Source organism: Cryptomeria japonica, unplaced genomic scaffold (assembly GCF_030272615.1).
Source record: "Cryptomeria japonica unplaced genomic scaffold, Sugi_1.0 HiC_scaffold_218, whole genome shotgun sequence".
Classification (NCBI taxonomy): Eukaryota; Viridiplantae; Streptophyta; class Pinopsida; order Cupressales; family Cupressaceae; genus Cryptomeria; species Cryptomeria japonica.
In genome coordinates this window covers 10,001-25,000 of record NW_026729040.1, presented here as the reverse complement: position 1 = coordinate 25,000, position 15,000 = coordinate 10,001, and the positions used below count along the sequence as shown (strand labels likewise).

The 15,000-nt window shown below is 59.6% G+C and overlaps 1 non-coding gene across 1 annotated transcript; it reads left to right on the top strand.

Moving 5' to 3' along the window:
* The first annotated feature begins 11,632 nt into the window (after positions 1-11,632).
* LOC131868743 (5S ribosomal RNA) lies at positions 11,633-11,751 on the top strand. The gene has a single exon (XR_009367184.1). It is a non-coding gene; the product is annotated as a 5S ribosomal RNA (ribosomal RNA).
* The last annotated feature ends 3,249 nt before the right edge of the window (positions 11,752-15,000 follow it).

Here is a 15,000-nt window from a genome sequence, read left to right as displayed (position 1 = left end):
ATGTAGCAGAGATAGCAATCGGGGTGTGTGATGCAGAAGAGATAGCAATCGAGGTGTGCGGTGGGAAGGGCCCAGCAGCCAGAATGCATGAAGCGACGGATGAAGCAGTGATGACAACCGGGCTGTGAGGAGAGGAGGGATGCAGCCAAGAAAGCAATCAGGGCTCGAGGCAAGGGATGCATCAAGGATAGCAATCATGTTGTGAGGCGAGATTCCAAAGGCTAAACGTGAGAGGCTGCAGGGTCGACTCAGAGAGGTCTATGCATGTGAGAGGCTGAAAGCAAGGTCGACTCGGAGCGGTCTATGCATCGGGCGCGCTTGGGGCGACTACCAGTGCCAACCCCTTATCCCGTGACGCGTCCGACAAAGAGAACGTTCCAAGGCGGCAGAGGAGGTTACCAGCCGAAGGATGCAGTAGCAATAACAGGTATAGTTCCGCGGCGGCCGAGAAGACTCACCGCATAGGAATCGGGATGCGAGGCGAGGGATGCGGCGGGAAGGCCCCGACGGCTAAACGGAAGAGGCTGCAGGGCCGCCTCGGAATGGTCCAAGCATCGGATGCGATTGGGACGACTACCAGTGCCAACCCCTTATCCCGCGATGCGTCCGATACACAGATAGTTCCAAGGCGGCCGAGGAGCCTCACCGCATATCAATCGGGGTGCGAGGCGAGGGATGGGGCGGGAAGGCCCCAACGGCTAGACAGAAGAGGCTTCAGGGCCACCTCGGAATGGTCCAAGCATCGGACGCGCTTGGGGCGACTGCCAGTGCCAACCCCTTATCCCGCGATGCGTCCGATACACAGATGGTTCCAAGGCGGCCGAGGAGCCTCACCGCATACCAATCGGGGGTGCGAGGCGAGGGATGGGGCGGGAAGGCCCCAACGGCTAGACGGAAGAGGCTTCAGGGCCGCCTAGGAATGGTCCAAGCATCGGACACGCTTGGGGCGACTACCAGTGACAGCCCCCTATCCCGCGATGCGTCCGATACGAAGATGGTTCCAAGGCGGCCGAGGAGCCTCACCGCATAGCAATCGGGGTGCGAGGTGGGGGATGCGGCGAGATGGCCCCAACGGCTAGACGGAAGAGGCCACAGGGCCGCGTCGGAATAGTCCAAGCATCGGACGCGCTTGGGGCGACTACCAGTGACAACCCCTTATCCCGCGATGCGTCCGATACGAAGATAGTTCCAAGGCGGCCGAGGAGCCTCACCGCATAGCAATCGGGGTGCGAGGTGGGGGATGCGGCGAGATGGCCCCAACGGCTAGACGGAAGAGGCTGCAGGGCCGCCTCGGAATAGTCCAAGCATCGGACGCGCTTGGGGCCACTACCAGTGACAACCCCTTATCCCGCGATGCGTCCGATACGAAGATAGTTCCAAGGCGGCCGAAGAGCCTCACCGCATAGCAATCGGGGTGCGAGGTGGGGGATGCGGCGAGATGGCCCCAACGGCTAGACGGAAGAGGCCACAGGGCCGCCTCGGAATAGTCCAAGCATCGGACGCGCTTGGGGCGACTACCAGTGACAACCCCTTATCCCGCGATGCGTCCGATACGAAGATAGTTCCCAGGCGGCCGAGGAGCCTCACCGCATAGCAATCGGGGTGCGAGGCGAGGGATGCGGCGAGATGGCCCCAAAGGCTAGACGGAAGAGGCTGCAGGGCTGCCTCGGAATAGTCCAAGCATCGGACGCGCTTGGGGCGACTACCACTGCCAACCCCTTATCCCGCGATGCGTCCGATACACAGATAGTTCCGAGGCGGCCGAGGAGGTGGGGGATGCAGCGAGATGGCCCCAACGGCTAGACGGAAGAGGCTGCAGGGCCGCCTCGGAATAGTCCAAGCATCGGACGCGCTTGGGGCGACTACCAGTGACAACCCCTTATCCCGCGATGCGTCCGATACACAGATAGTTCCGAGGCGGCCAAGGAGCCTCACCGCATAGCAATCGTGGTGCGAGGTGGGGGATGCGGCGAGATGGCCCCAACGGCTAGACGGAAGAGGCTGCAGGGCCGCCTCGGAATGGTCCAAGCATCGGATGCGCTTGGGGCGACTACCACTGCCAACCCCTTATCCCGCGATGCGTCCGATACACAGATAGTTCCAAGGCGGCCGAGGAGCCTCACAGCATAGCAATCAGGGTGCGAGGCGAGGGATGCGGCGAGAAAGCCCCAACGGCTAGAGGGAAGAGGCTTCAGGTCCGCCTCGGAATGGTCCAAGCATCGGACGCGCTTGGGGCGACTACCAGTGACAACCCCTTATCCCGCGACGCGTCCGATACACAGATAGTTCCAAGGCGGCCGAGGAGCCTCACCGCATAGCAATCGGGGTGCGAGGCGAGGGATGCGTCGAGAAGGACCCAACGGCTACACGGAAGAGGCTTCGGGGCCGCCTCGGAATGGTCCAAGCATCGGACGCGCTTGGGGCGACTACCAGTGACAACCCCTTATCCCGCGACGCGTCCGATACACAGATAGTTCCAAGGCGGCCGAGGAGCCTCACCGCATAGCAATCGGGGTGCGAGGCGAGGGATGCGGCGAGAAGGACCCAACGGCTACACGGAAGAGGCTTCGGGGCCGCCTCGGAATGGTCCAAGCATCGGACGCGCTTGGGGCGACTACCAGTGACAACCCCTTATCCCGCGACGCGTCCGATACACAGATAGTTCCAAGGCGGCCGAGGAGCCTCACCGCATAGCAATCGGGGTGCGAGGCGAGGGATGCGGCGAGAAGGACCCAACGGCTAGACGGAAGAGGCTTCGGGTCCGCCTCGGAATGGTCCAAGCATCGGACGCGCTTGGGGCGACTACCAGTGACAACCCCTTATCCCGCGACGCGTCCGATACACAGATAGTTCCAAGGCGGCCGAGGAGCCTCACCGCATAGCAATCGGGGTGCGAGGCGAGGGATGCGGCGAGAAGGACCCAACGGCTAGACGGAAGAGGCTTCGGGTCCGCCTCGGAATGGTCCAAGCATCGGACGCGCTTGGGGCGACTACCAGTGACAACCCCTTATCCCGCGACGCGTCCGATACACAGATAGTTCCAAGGCGGCCGAGGAGCCTCACCGCATAGCAATCGGGGTGCGAGGCGAGGGATGCGGCGAGAAGGACCCAACGGCTAGACGGAAGAGGCTTCGGGTCCGCCTCGGAATGGTCCAAGCATCGGACGCGCTTGGGGCGACTACCAGTGACAACCCCTTATCCCGCGACGCGTCCGATACACAGATAGTTCCGAGGCGGCCGAGGAGCCTCACCGCATAGCAATCGGGGTGCGAGGCGAAGGATGCGGCGAGAAGGACCCAACGGCTAGACGGAAGAGGCTTCGGGTCCGCCTCGGAATGGTCCAAGCATCGGACGCGCTTGGGGCGACTACCAGTGACAACCCCTTATCCCGCGACGCGTCCGATACACAGATAGTTCCAAGGCGGCCGAGGAGCCTCACCGCATAGCAATCGGGGTGCGAGGCGAGGGATGCGGCGAGAAGGACCCAACGGCTAGACGGAAGAGGCTTCAGGGCCGCCTCGGAATGGTCCAAGCATCGAACGCGCTTGGGGCGACTACCAGTGACAACCCCTTATCCCGCGACGCGTCCGATACACAGATAGTTCCGAGGCGGCCGAGGAGCCTCACCGCATAGCAATCGGGGTGCGAGGCGAGGGATGCGGCGAGAAGGACCCAACGGCTAGACGGAAGAGGCTTCAGGGCCGCCTCGGAATGGTCCAAGCATCGGACGCGCTTGGGGCGACTACCAGTGACAACCCCTTATCCCGCGACGCGTCCGATACACAGATAGTTCCGAGGCGGCCGAGGAGCCTCACCGCATAGCAATCGGGGTGCGAGGCGAGGGATGCGGCGAGAAGGACCCAACGGCTAGACGGAAGAGGCTTCAGGGCCGCCTCGGAATGGTCCAAGCATCGGACGCGCTTGGGGCGACTACCAATGACAACCCCTTATCCCGCGACGCGTCCGATACACAGATAGTTCCGAGGCGGCCGAGGAGCCTCACCGCATAGCAATCGGGGTGCGAGGCGAGGGATGCGGCGAGAAGGACCCAACGGCTAGACGGAAGAGGCTTCAGGGCCGCCTCGGAATGGTCCAAGCATCGGACGCGCTTGGGGCGACTACCAGTGACAACCCCTTATCCCGCGACGCGTCCGATACACAGATAGTTCCGAGGCGGCCGAGGAGCCTCACCGCATAGCAATCGGGGTGCGAGGCGAGGGATGCGGCGAGAAGGACCCAATGGCTAGACGGAAGAGGCTTCAGGGCCGCCTCGGAATGGTCCAAGCATCGGACGCGCTTGGGGCGACTACCGTTGCCAACCCCTTATCCCGCGATGCGTCTGATACACAGATAGTTCCGAGGCGGCCGAGGAGCCTCACCGCATAGCAATCGGGTTGCGAGGCAGATTATTGGGAAGGGAACCCCCTGGGATGCGGCTCAAGCAGTGCCCAAAGGGACTGGAATGCGGAATCACATCGAGAGACCCAAATGCTATACGAGGGCTCAAATCGAATTATCGATTTGGCCACGACATGGACGCATCGGAACGACTACCTTTGCCGAACCACTCGCAATTGCATCCATACCGAAACCAATAGACATTTCCGTTAGAGCCCTCGCATAGCATTCGGGAATCTCGCATGCCCCTCTAAATCGACCAATGCTGGCGCTCAATGAAAATCCGAGCGCTACCACCGTTCGAGCGCCAGCATTGGTCGAGTTAGAGGGGCACGGGGGAGAATGCTCCAGTCAACACCTCCCCTATATAAGTTATTTGTCCGATTCTCGCACAACCGTAGTCTGCCTCGTCGAATCAAACAACGGTCCCAGATTCCGACTTCCGTTCCGTAGAGACCCAAAAGCTAGATGGAGGCTCGCAAGAAAGAGAGTCGGCGCATAGCAATCGGGTTTCTCGAACGTTTAGGGACCGAGCTCACTTGCGGATAGGGCAAAATCCGCCAAGCAACCCAAAAGCTAGACGGGGGCTCGAATCGAATCGCCTAGGCGGCCACAACAACGACGTGTTGGATCGACTACCAGTGCCAAACCATTCAGCAAGACTAGTCTGTGTCGAGGCCGGATAGAGATTCTCAGAGAGCGCCCGCATAGCATTTAGGAGACCTGCCGCGTCCCTCACACTCGACAAATGGTGGTGCACGTTTATAAATCCGAGCGATCCCAACCCTTTCAAGCACCAACATCGGTCGAGATAGAGGGGCACGGAGGGGGCTGCGTGAGACAACACAGTCCCCTATATAAGTTATTTGTCCGATTCTCACACATCCGAAGAATGGTCATCAAATCGGACAACAGCCCAAACTTCCGACTTCCGTCCCAGAAAGCCCAAGAGCTATCTAAAACGTTCATGGCCGGAACTCGATCGCGGCTATACCAGTCCGCCAAGCAACCCAAAAGCTAGACTGGAGCTCTAGTCGAATCACCTCTGTGGCCATTGCAAGGACGTGTTGGAGCGACTACCATTGCCGAACCATTCCGCAGGTCGAGTCCATACCAAGGCCGCATAGAGATTCACGATGAGCTCCTGCATAGCAATCAGGAGACTTGCCGTGTCCATCACAATCGATAAATCCTGGTGCAAGATTTTTGCATCCGAGCGCTCCAACCAGTCGAGCACCAGCATCAATCGACATAAACGGGCACGGGGGGAGGATGCTCGAGAACACTACCTCCCCTATATAAGTTATTTGTCCGATTCTCAAGCAGCCGAAGTCTGGTCATCGAATCGGGTCAAAGACCACAACTTCCGACTTTACCCACAATGCAAGTCATCGAATCGAACATCGGCCCCCGAGTCGGACTCCATGCGTATGTCAGGTCATCGGACCCAAATTCCGCCTTCCTGCGCATGGCGGGCCATCAATATCAACTCGGTCATCGGACCCAAACTCCGCCTTTTTGCGTATGGCACGCCTTCAAATCGGTCATCGGACCCAAATTCCGCCTTCCTGTGCATGGCGGGCCATCAACATCAACTCGGTCATCGGACCCAAATTCCGCCTTTCTGCGCATGGCACGCCATCAACTCGGTCATCGGACCCAAATTCCGCCTTCCTGCGCATGGCAGGTCATCGGACACAAATTCAGACCTCGCCAATATGCCTACGTATCGAATCGGTCATCGGACCCAACTTCCGACTTCATCCATACTGTAGGGTCTTTGAGGTTGGCGCGGTGCGCTCAACCCAGGGAGTCGACCCATCGAAGCATACACCTCCCCTATATAAGCTATTTGTCCGATTCCCACACCTGTGTAGTTTGCACCTCTGACCAGGACATCGACCCCAACTTCCGAACTCGACTGCAACGACGGCACCAGCGCCTTGGTGCGCACCTTGCGACGCACAGTCCCAACATTCGCCTTCCTGCACATGGCAGGTCATCGGACCCAAATTCCGACCTCGCGAGTATGCCTACATATCGAATCGGTCATCGGACCCAACTTCCGACTTCATCCATACCGTAGGGTCTTTGAGGTTGGCGCGGTGCGCTCAACCCGGGGAGTCGACCCAACGAAGCATACACCTCCCCTATATAAGCTATTTGTCCGATTCCCACACCTGTGTAGTTTGCACCTCCGATCAAGACATCGACCCCAACTTCCGAACTCGCCTCCAACGACCGAACCAGCGCCTTGGTGCGCACCTTGCAACGCACAGTGCCAACATTCGCCTTCCTGCACGTGGCAGGTCATCGGACCCAAATTCCGACCTCGCGAGTATGCCTACATATCGAATCGGTCATCGGACCCAACTTCCGACTTCATCCATACCGTAGGGTCTTTGAGGTTGGCGCGGTGCGCTCAACCCGGGGAGTCGACCCAACGAAGCATACACCTCCCCTATATAAGCTATTTGTCCGATTCCCACACCTGTGTAGCTTGCACCTCCGATCAGGACATCGACCCCAACTTCCGAACTCGACTAAAAAGACCGCACCAGCGCCTTGGTGTGCACCTTGCAACGCACAGTGTCAACATTCGCCTTCCTGCACATGGCAGGTCATCGGACCCAAATTCCGACCTCATGAGCATACCTACTAATCGAATCGGTCATCGGACCCAACTTCCGACTTCATCCATACCGTAGGGTCTTTGAGGTTGGCGCGGTGCGCTCAACCTGGGGAGTCGACCCATCGAAGCATACACCTCCCCTATATAAGCTATTTGTCCGATTCCGACACCTGTGTAGTTTGCACCTCCGCTCAGGACATCGACCCCAACTTCCGAACTCGCCTGCAACGACCGAACCAGCGCCTTGGTGCGCACCAAAAGTGCGCACTTTTGGAGGGCACTTTTCTGCGCTCCAAAGGTGCGCACTTTTGGAGGGCACTTTTTGGAGGGCACTTTTCTGCGCTCCAAAGGTGCGCACTTTTGGAGGGCACTTTTTGGAGGGCACTTTTCTGCGCTCCAAAGGTGCGCACTTTTGGAGGGCACTTTTTGGAGGGCACTTTTCTGCGCTCCAAAGGTGCGCACTTTTGGAGGGCACTTTTTGGAGGGCACTTTTCTGCGCTCCAAAGGTGCGCACTTTTGGAGGGCACTTTTTGGAGGGCACTTTTCTGCGCTCCAAAGGTGCGCACTTTTGGAGGGCACTTTTTGGAGGGCACTTTTCTGCGCTCCAAAGGTGCGCACTTTTGGAGGGCACTTTTTGGAGGGCACTTTTCTGCGCTCCAAAGGTGCGCACTTTTGGAGGGCACTTTTTGGAGGGCACTTTTCTGCGCTCCAAAGGTGCGCACTTTTGGAGGGCACTTTTTGGAGGGCACTTTTCTGCGCTCCAAAGGTGCGCACTTTTGGAGGGCACTTTTTGGAGGGCACTTTTCTGCGCTCCAAAGGTGCGCACTTTTGGAGGGCACTTTTGTGCACTCCAAAGGTGCGCACTTTTGGAGGGCACTTTTCCTGTGCTCCAAAGGTGCACACCTAGGTGAGCACCTTCGACCACACCTTGTAGCACACCAAACTCTGACTTTCGACTTCATCCGCAATGCAGGGTCTTTGAGGTTGGCGCAATGCGCACAACCAGGGGAGTCGACCCATCAAACCCAACACCTCCCCTATATAAGCTATTTGTCTGATTCTCATACATGCGTAGCCTGCAGGAGCAATTAGGACATCGACCCCAACTTTCGGCTTCTAAACGAAAACAAGGTCTTTGAGGTTGGTGTAATGCGAACAACTAGGGGAGTCAACCCATCAAACCCAACACCTCCCCTATATAAGCTATTTGTCTGATTCTCATACATGTGTAGTCTACAGGAGCAATTAGGACATCGACCCCAACTTTTGACTTCTTAACGAAAACAAGGTCTTTGAGGTTGACGTAATGCGCACAACCAGGGGAGTCGACCCATCAAACCCAACACCTCCCCTATATAAGCTATTTGTCCGATTCTCATACATGTGTAGCCTGCAGGAGCCATTAGGACATTGACCCCAACTTTTGACTTCTTAACGAAAACAAGGTCTTTGAGGTTGGCGTAATGCGCACAACCAAGGGAGTTGACCCATCAAACCCAACACCTCCCCTATATAAGCTATTTGTCTGATTCTCATACATGTGTAGCCTGCAACAACGATTAGGACATCCACCCCAACTTCTGAATTCGTCTGCGTTGACCGCACCAAAGGTGCACGCCTTGGTGCTCACCAAAATCCGACTTCCGACTTCTTCTGCTATGCGGGGTCTTTGAGGTTGGCGCAGTGCGCACAACCAGGGGAGTCAACCCACCGAATGCAACACCTCCCCTATATAAGCTATTTGTCTGATTCTCATACATGCGTAGACTGCAGCAATGATTAGGACATCCACCCCAACTTTTGACTTCTTAAACAAGACAGGGTCTTTGAAGTTGGTGCAGTGCACACAACCAGGGGAGTCGACCCATCAAACGCAACACCTCCCCTATATAAAGCTATTTGTCCGATTCTCATACGTGTAGTCTGCAGCAGCGATTAGGACATCGACCCCAACTTCCGAATTCGTTTGCATTGACCGCACCAAAGGTGCACGCCTTGGTGTGCACCCTGGAGTGCACTTTGGTGCTCACCTCGGTGCACACTTTGGTGTGCACCTCGGTGTGCACCAAAGGTGCGCACCTTGGAGCGCACCAAAGGTGTACACTTTGGAGCGCACCACATAGGGTCTTTGAGAGGTTGGCGCAGTGCGCACACCAAGGTGGGTGTTGAGGTGCGTGCCGAGGTGGGTGGGTGCTAGGGTGCGCTCCATGGTGGGTGCCAGGGTGGGTGCGTGCTAGGGTGGATTCCAAAGAGGGTCATAGGGTGGGTGCCAAGGTGGGTTGGTGATATAGTGGGTTCAAAGGTGGGTACTAGGGTGGGTTCCAAGGTGGGTCACAAGTTGGGTGCCAGGATGCGTGGGTGTTAGGTTGGGTGCCAAGGTGGGCTCCTGCGTGGGTGGGTGCTAGGGTGGGTTTCAAGGTGGACGCGAGGGCGGGTGCCAAGGTGGGTAACAAGTTGGGTGTTAGGATGGGTGAGTGCTAGAGTGGGTGCCAAGGTGGGTGGGTGCTAAGGTGGATGCCAAGGTGGTTCACAGGGTGGGTGGGTTCTAGGGTGAGTTCCAAGGTGGGTCACAGGTTCAGTGCTAGGGTGGGTGTCAAGGCGGGTGTCGAGGTGCCTGGGTGCTAGGGTGTGGATGCCAATGTGGGTCATAGGGTGGGTACTAGGGTGGGCTGCAATGTGGGTGCCAAGGTGGGTAACATGCTCGGTGGGTTCTAAATTGGGTGCCAGGGTGGGTGTGCACCCACCTTGCCCGAGGTGGGTGCCAAGGTGCCAGTGTGGGTGGGTGCTAAGGTGGATGCCAAGGTGGGTGAGAAGGTGGGTGATAGGTTGAGTGGTAGGATGGGTGGGTGCCAAGATGGGTCACAGGGTGGGTGCAAGGGTGGGTAGGTGCTAGGGTTGGTGTCAGGGTGGGTGGGTGCTAGGTTGGGTTCCAAGGTGGGTGCGAGGGTGAGTGTCAAGGTGGGTCACAGGTTAGGTGCTAGGATGGGTGAGTGCTAGGGTGCAAAGGTGCCAGGGTGGGTGCTAGGATGGGTCGATGCTAGGGTGAGTGGCAAGGTGGGTCCACAAGTGTCAAGGTGGGTGCCGAGGTGGGTGCCAAGTCGGCGACTGCTATGGTGGATGCCAAGGTGGGTCACGGGGTGGGTGCCAAGTTGCTAGGTTGGGTTCCAAGGTGGGTGCCAACGTGGGTGCTAGGGTGCGTGGGTTAAAGGGTGTGTCACAACGTGGGTGCCAGGATGGGTGCGCACCCACACTGGCCAAGACGGGTGCGGGTGCAAGGTTGGGTTCCAAGCCCGGTCACAGGCTGGGTGCTAGGATGGGTGGGTGCCAAGGTGGGCACCAGGGTGGGTGCACCCACCCTGGCCAAGGTGGGTCACGGGGTGGGTCCTAGGGTGGGTAACGGGGTGGGTACTAAGGTGCGTGCCAAGGTGGGTCATAGGGTGGGTGCCAAGGTGGGCACCAGGGTGGGTGTGCACCAACCCTAGCCAGGGTAGGTCACGGGGTGGTTGTCGGGGTGGGCGTCAAGGAGCCAAGGTGGGTGGCAAGTAGCCAAGTTGCGTGCCAAGGTGGGTGTCGGGGTGGGTGCCAAGGATCCAAGGTGGGTGCCAAGGAACCAAGGTGGGTGTCTGGGTGGGTGCCGAGGTGGGAGCCAGGGTGGGTCCCAAGGTGAGTGCAAAGGTGGGTGCCAGGGTCAAGGTGAGTGCCAATGTGGGTTCCAAGGTGCCAGGGTCAGGGTGAGTGCCAATGTGGGTTCAAAGGTGCTAAGTTGGGTGCGAGGTTGGGTGCGAGGGTGGGTGGGTGCCAAGGTGTGCTAGGTGGAAGCCCGGGTGGGTCGGCATCCCATGGGTGTCGAGTTGGGTGCCTGATGGGTGCTTCTTGTCAAGTTTTAGTCGTCGGGACTCATTTCGAGCCTTAGAGGTCGTTTCTTGTCCGGTTGCCCTGTCTTCGACCTGGGAACCCAATTTTGGTCCTCGGGTCCCATTTTTTTTTGTCTCGCATCCCACTTTTGGCCTGTGGCCTTTTCGGGGTCGATTCTCGTTTTGGGCATCAGAGCATGTTTCTTCTCCTAAAACCCAATATTTGTTTATTAAGTCTCGGAACACATTTTTGTTCTCGTGGACCCATCATGGGTCTTGGAACGCATTTGTGGTCCTTGGGTCCCATTTTGCATCCCGAAACTTGTGTTTTGGTGCTTGATCCCTATTTTGGGTGCCCACCTTGCACCAAGTGCGCACCCGGGGCAAACCGAGCGCCTTGGTGCACCGGGGCAAGATCGAGCGTGCACCCGAGGCGCCCCGAACATGCACCAAGGTGCACTCGGCCCACATGTGAGCGCAGGTCGTTGCGCCCGAGGTGGTGTGTGGGCACCGCGTTGCAGACGGGACACTGCACGCACACGACGCCCCCTCCAGGTGCACGCACGTAGGCCGGGCCGGGTGCACACCCGACGCCCTAGCAAGGTGCGCGCACCCGGGCAGGGCTCACACTTGGCGAACGGGGCGCACTTCGCGAGGGAGGGTGTGCACCTCGACGGGGGTGGGTGGCCGGGGTGGATTCGCACGTGGGTCGCGGTTTGCTAAGTACACACTGCGACAAGCTCATAACGGGTGCGATCATACCAGCATTAGTGCACCGGATCCCATCAGAACTCCGCAGTTAAGCGCGCTTGGGCCGGAGTAGTACTGGGATGGGTGACCTCCCGGGAAGTCCCGGTGTTGCACCCTTTTTTAGTTTTTCGCCGGGCGTCGCAATGCTATTTGAATAAACCTTTTGCCCGTTTGCGTTCTCGTCGGGGCCGGGCCGGGCCGGGGTGCGCTGCCCGCACTACCGCGCGCGCGGGGGCGACACCGAGCGCGCACCCGAGGCACCCCGAGCACACAGGCCACGGTGCAACCCGGGCGTTGTGCGCGCACCCCGGTGCGCCCGAGGTGCTGCGCGCGCACCCAGGTGAAATCGGTGTGCACCTCGGCCAGTGCGCGCTCGGTCGAGTCGCGCACGTTGGCCAAGGTGCACGGTGATGTTTCTTACTCTAAGGTTCCGCACCAGACGCCCGGGACAGGTGAGCGAAGCTGGGCGGGGCCGGGTGCGCGGCCGGGGCAGGTGCACGCAGCTGGAGAGAGCTTTGGAGCACACTTCGGAGCGCACCAATGATGCGCTCCATTCAAAAGTTTCCTGAAAAGGCAAAAAAAGTTGAGATTATAGAATTTCCCACTTGAGAGATTGTAAAAAAAAAAAATTTAAAATGAAGGAAACGCGGGTGCCAAGGTGTGCGCAGCCCAGCCAAGGTGTGCGCACCAAGGCGCCCACCCTGGCGAAGGTGCACGCAAGGTGCGCACCCGAGGCAAACCGGACAATTAACCCAACTTTCGACTTCGCGCGCACCTTGGAGCGCACTTCGGAGCGCTCCTTGGTGCGCACCAATCTTGGGCACCTCGGAGTGCACCATGGCGCCCACCAAGGTGCGCACCCGGGGCAAACCGAGCTCCGACTTCGTGCGCACCTTGGAGCGCACGAAAGGTGCGCACCATGGCGCCCACCAAGGTGCGCAGCCCAGCCAAGGCGTGCGCATCAAGGTGCGCACCCTGGCGAAGGTGCGCACCCGGGGCAAACCGAGCTCCGACTTCGTGCGCACCTTGGAGCGCACAAAAGGTGCGCAACCCAGCCAAGGTGTGCGCACCCCGGTCAAACCGAGCTCCGAATCGTGCGCACCAGAGGTGCACGCCATCGTGCGCACCTTGGAGCACACTTCGGAGCCCTCCTTGGTGCGCGCCGATGTTGCGCACCTCGGAGCGCACCCGGGGAAAACAATGCAATTAACCCGACTTTCGACTTCGTGGGCACCTCGGAGCGCTCTCGGGTTCGCACCTCGGAGCACACCGAGGTGCGCACCTTTGATGCGCTGCCTTCACCAATTTCCAGAAAAGGCAAGAAAACATTGAGAAGGTGTGCGCACCGAGGTGCCCACCCTGGCGAAGGTGCACGCGAGGTGCGCACCCGGGGCAAACCGGGCTCCGACTTCGTGCACGCCGCACCTTGGAGCACACTTCGGAGCGCTCCTTGGTGCGCACCAGGGCGCGCAACCCAGCCGAGGTGCCCACCCCGGCGAAGGTGCACGCGAGGTGCGCACCCGGGGCAAACCGGGCTCCGACTTCGTGCACGCCATGGTGCCCACCGCGGCGAAGGTGCACGCGAGGTGCGCACCCGGGGCAAACCGGGCTCCGACTTCGTGCACGCCGCACCTTGGAGCACACTTCGGAGCGCTCCTTGGTGCGCACCATGGTGCCCACCAGGGCGCGCAACCCAGCCAAGGTGTGCGCACCAAGGTGCACGCGAGGTGCGCACCCGGGGCAAACCGGGGTCCGACTTCGTGCACGCCGCACCTTGGAGCACACATCGGAGCGCTCCCAGGTTCGCACCAGCGTTGCGCACCTTTGATGCGCTGCCTTCACTAATTTCAAGAAAAGGCAAAAAAAAACGAGATTTTAAAATTTCCGTTCTGAAAGATAGTGAAAAAAACGGAACGCGGGTGCCATCTTGAGCCCTTCCTGGTGCGCAGCCCAGGCAAGTTGTGCGCACCAAGGTGCCCACCCTGGCGGAGGTGCGCGCCCGGGGCAATCCGGGCTCCGACTTCGTGCACTGCATGGTGCCCACCAAGGCGCGCAACCCAGCCAAGGTGCCCACCGCAGCGAAGGTGCACGCGAGGTGCGCACCCGAGGTGCACACCCGGGGCAAACCGGGCTCCGACTTCGTGCACGCCGCACCTTGGAGCACACTTCAGAGCGCTCCTTGGTGCGCACCAGGGCGCGCAACCCAGCCGAGGTGCCCACCCCGGCGAAGGTGCACGCGAGGTGCGCACCCGGGGCAAACCGGGCTCCGACTTCGTGCACGCCATGGTGCCCACCGCGGCGAAGGTGCGCACCCGGGGCAAACCGGGCTCCGACTTCGTGCACGCCGCACCTTGGAGCACACTTCGGAGCGCTCCTTGGTGCGCACCATGGTGCCCACCAGGCCGCGCAACCCAGCCAAGGTGTGCGCACCAAGGTGCACGCGAGGTGCGCACCCGGGGCAAACCGGGGTCCGACTTCGTGCACGCCGCACCTTGGAGCACACATCGGGGCGCTCCCGGGTTCGCACCGGCGTTGCGCACCGTGGTGGGCACCTCGGAGCACACCAAGGTGGGCAGCGAGGTGCGCACCTTTGATGCGATGCCTTCACTAATTTCCATAAAAGGCAAAAAAAAAATGAGATTTTAAAATTTCCGTTTTGAAAGATAGTGAGAAAAAGGGAATGCTGGTGCCATCTTGAGCCCGCCCTGGTGCGCAGCCCAGCCAAGGTGTGCGCACCAAGGTGCCCACCCTGGCGAAGGTGCGCGCCCGGGCAATTAACCCAACTTCCAACTTCGCGCGCGCCAGGGTGGGAGCGCACCCAACAACCGGGCCTGGGAAGAGCCAATGCGAGAAACCCCACCAAACGCTCTGACAAAAAAAGAGGGGGCGCTCCAGTAACCCCGCTTCGGAGCGCACCCTGGGCAAACCCAGCCAAGGTGCCCACCCCGGCCAAGGTGCAGGCGAGGTGCGCACCCGGGGCAAACCGGGCTCCGACAACGTGCACGCCGCACCTTGGAGCACACTTCGTAGCGCTCCCGGGTGCGCACCTCAGAGCACACCAAGGTGGGCAGCGAGGTGCGCACCTTTGATGCGCTGCCTTCACTAATTTCCAGAAAAGGCAAAAAAAAAAGGAGATTTTAAAATTTCCGTTTTGAAAGATAGTGAAAAAAACGGAACGCGCGTGCCATCTTGAGCCCGCCCTGGTGCGCAGCCCAGGTAAGGTGCCCACCCTGGCAAAGGTGCGCACCCGGGCAATTAACCCTACTTCCGACTTCGTGCGCGCCAGGGTGGCAACCGGGCCTCGGAAGAGCCAATGCGAGAAACCCCACCAAACGCTCCGACAAAAAAAGAGGCGGCGCTCCAATA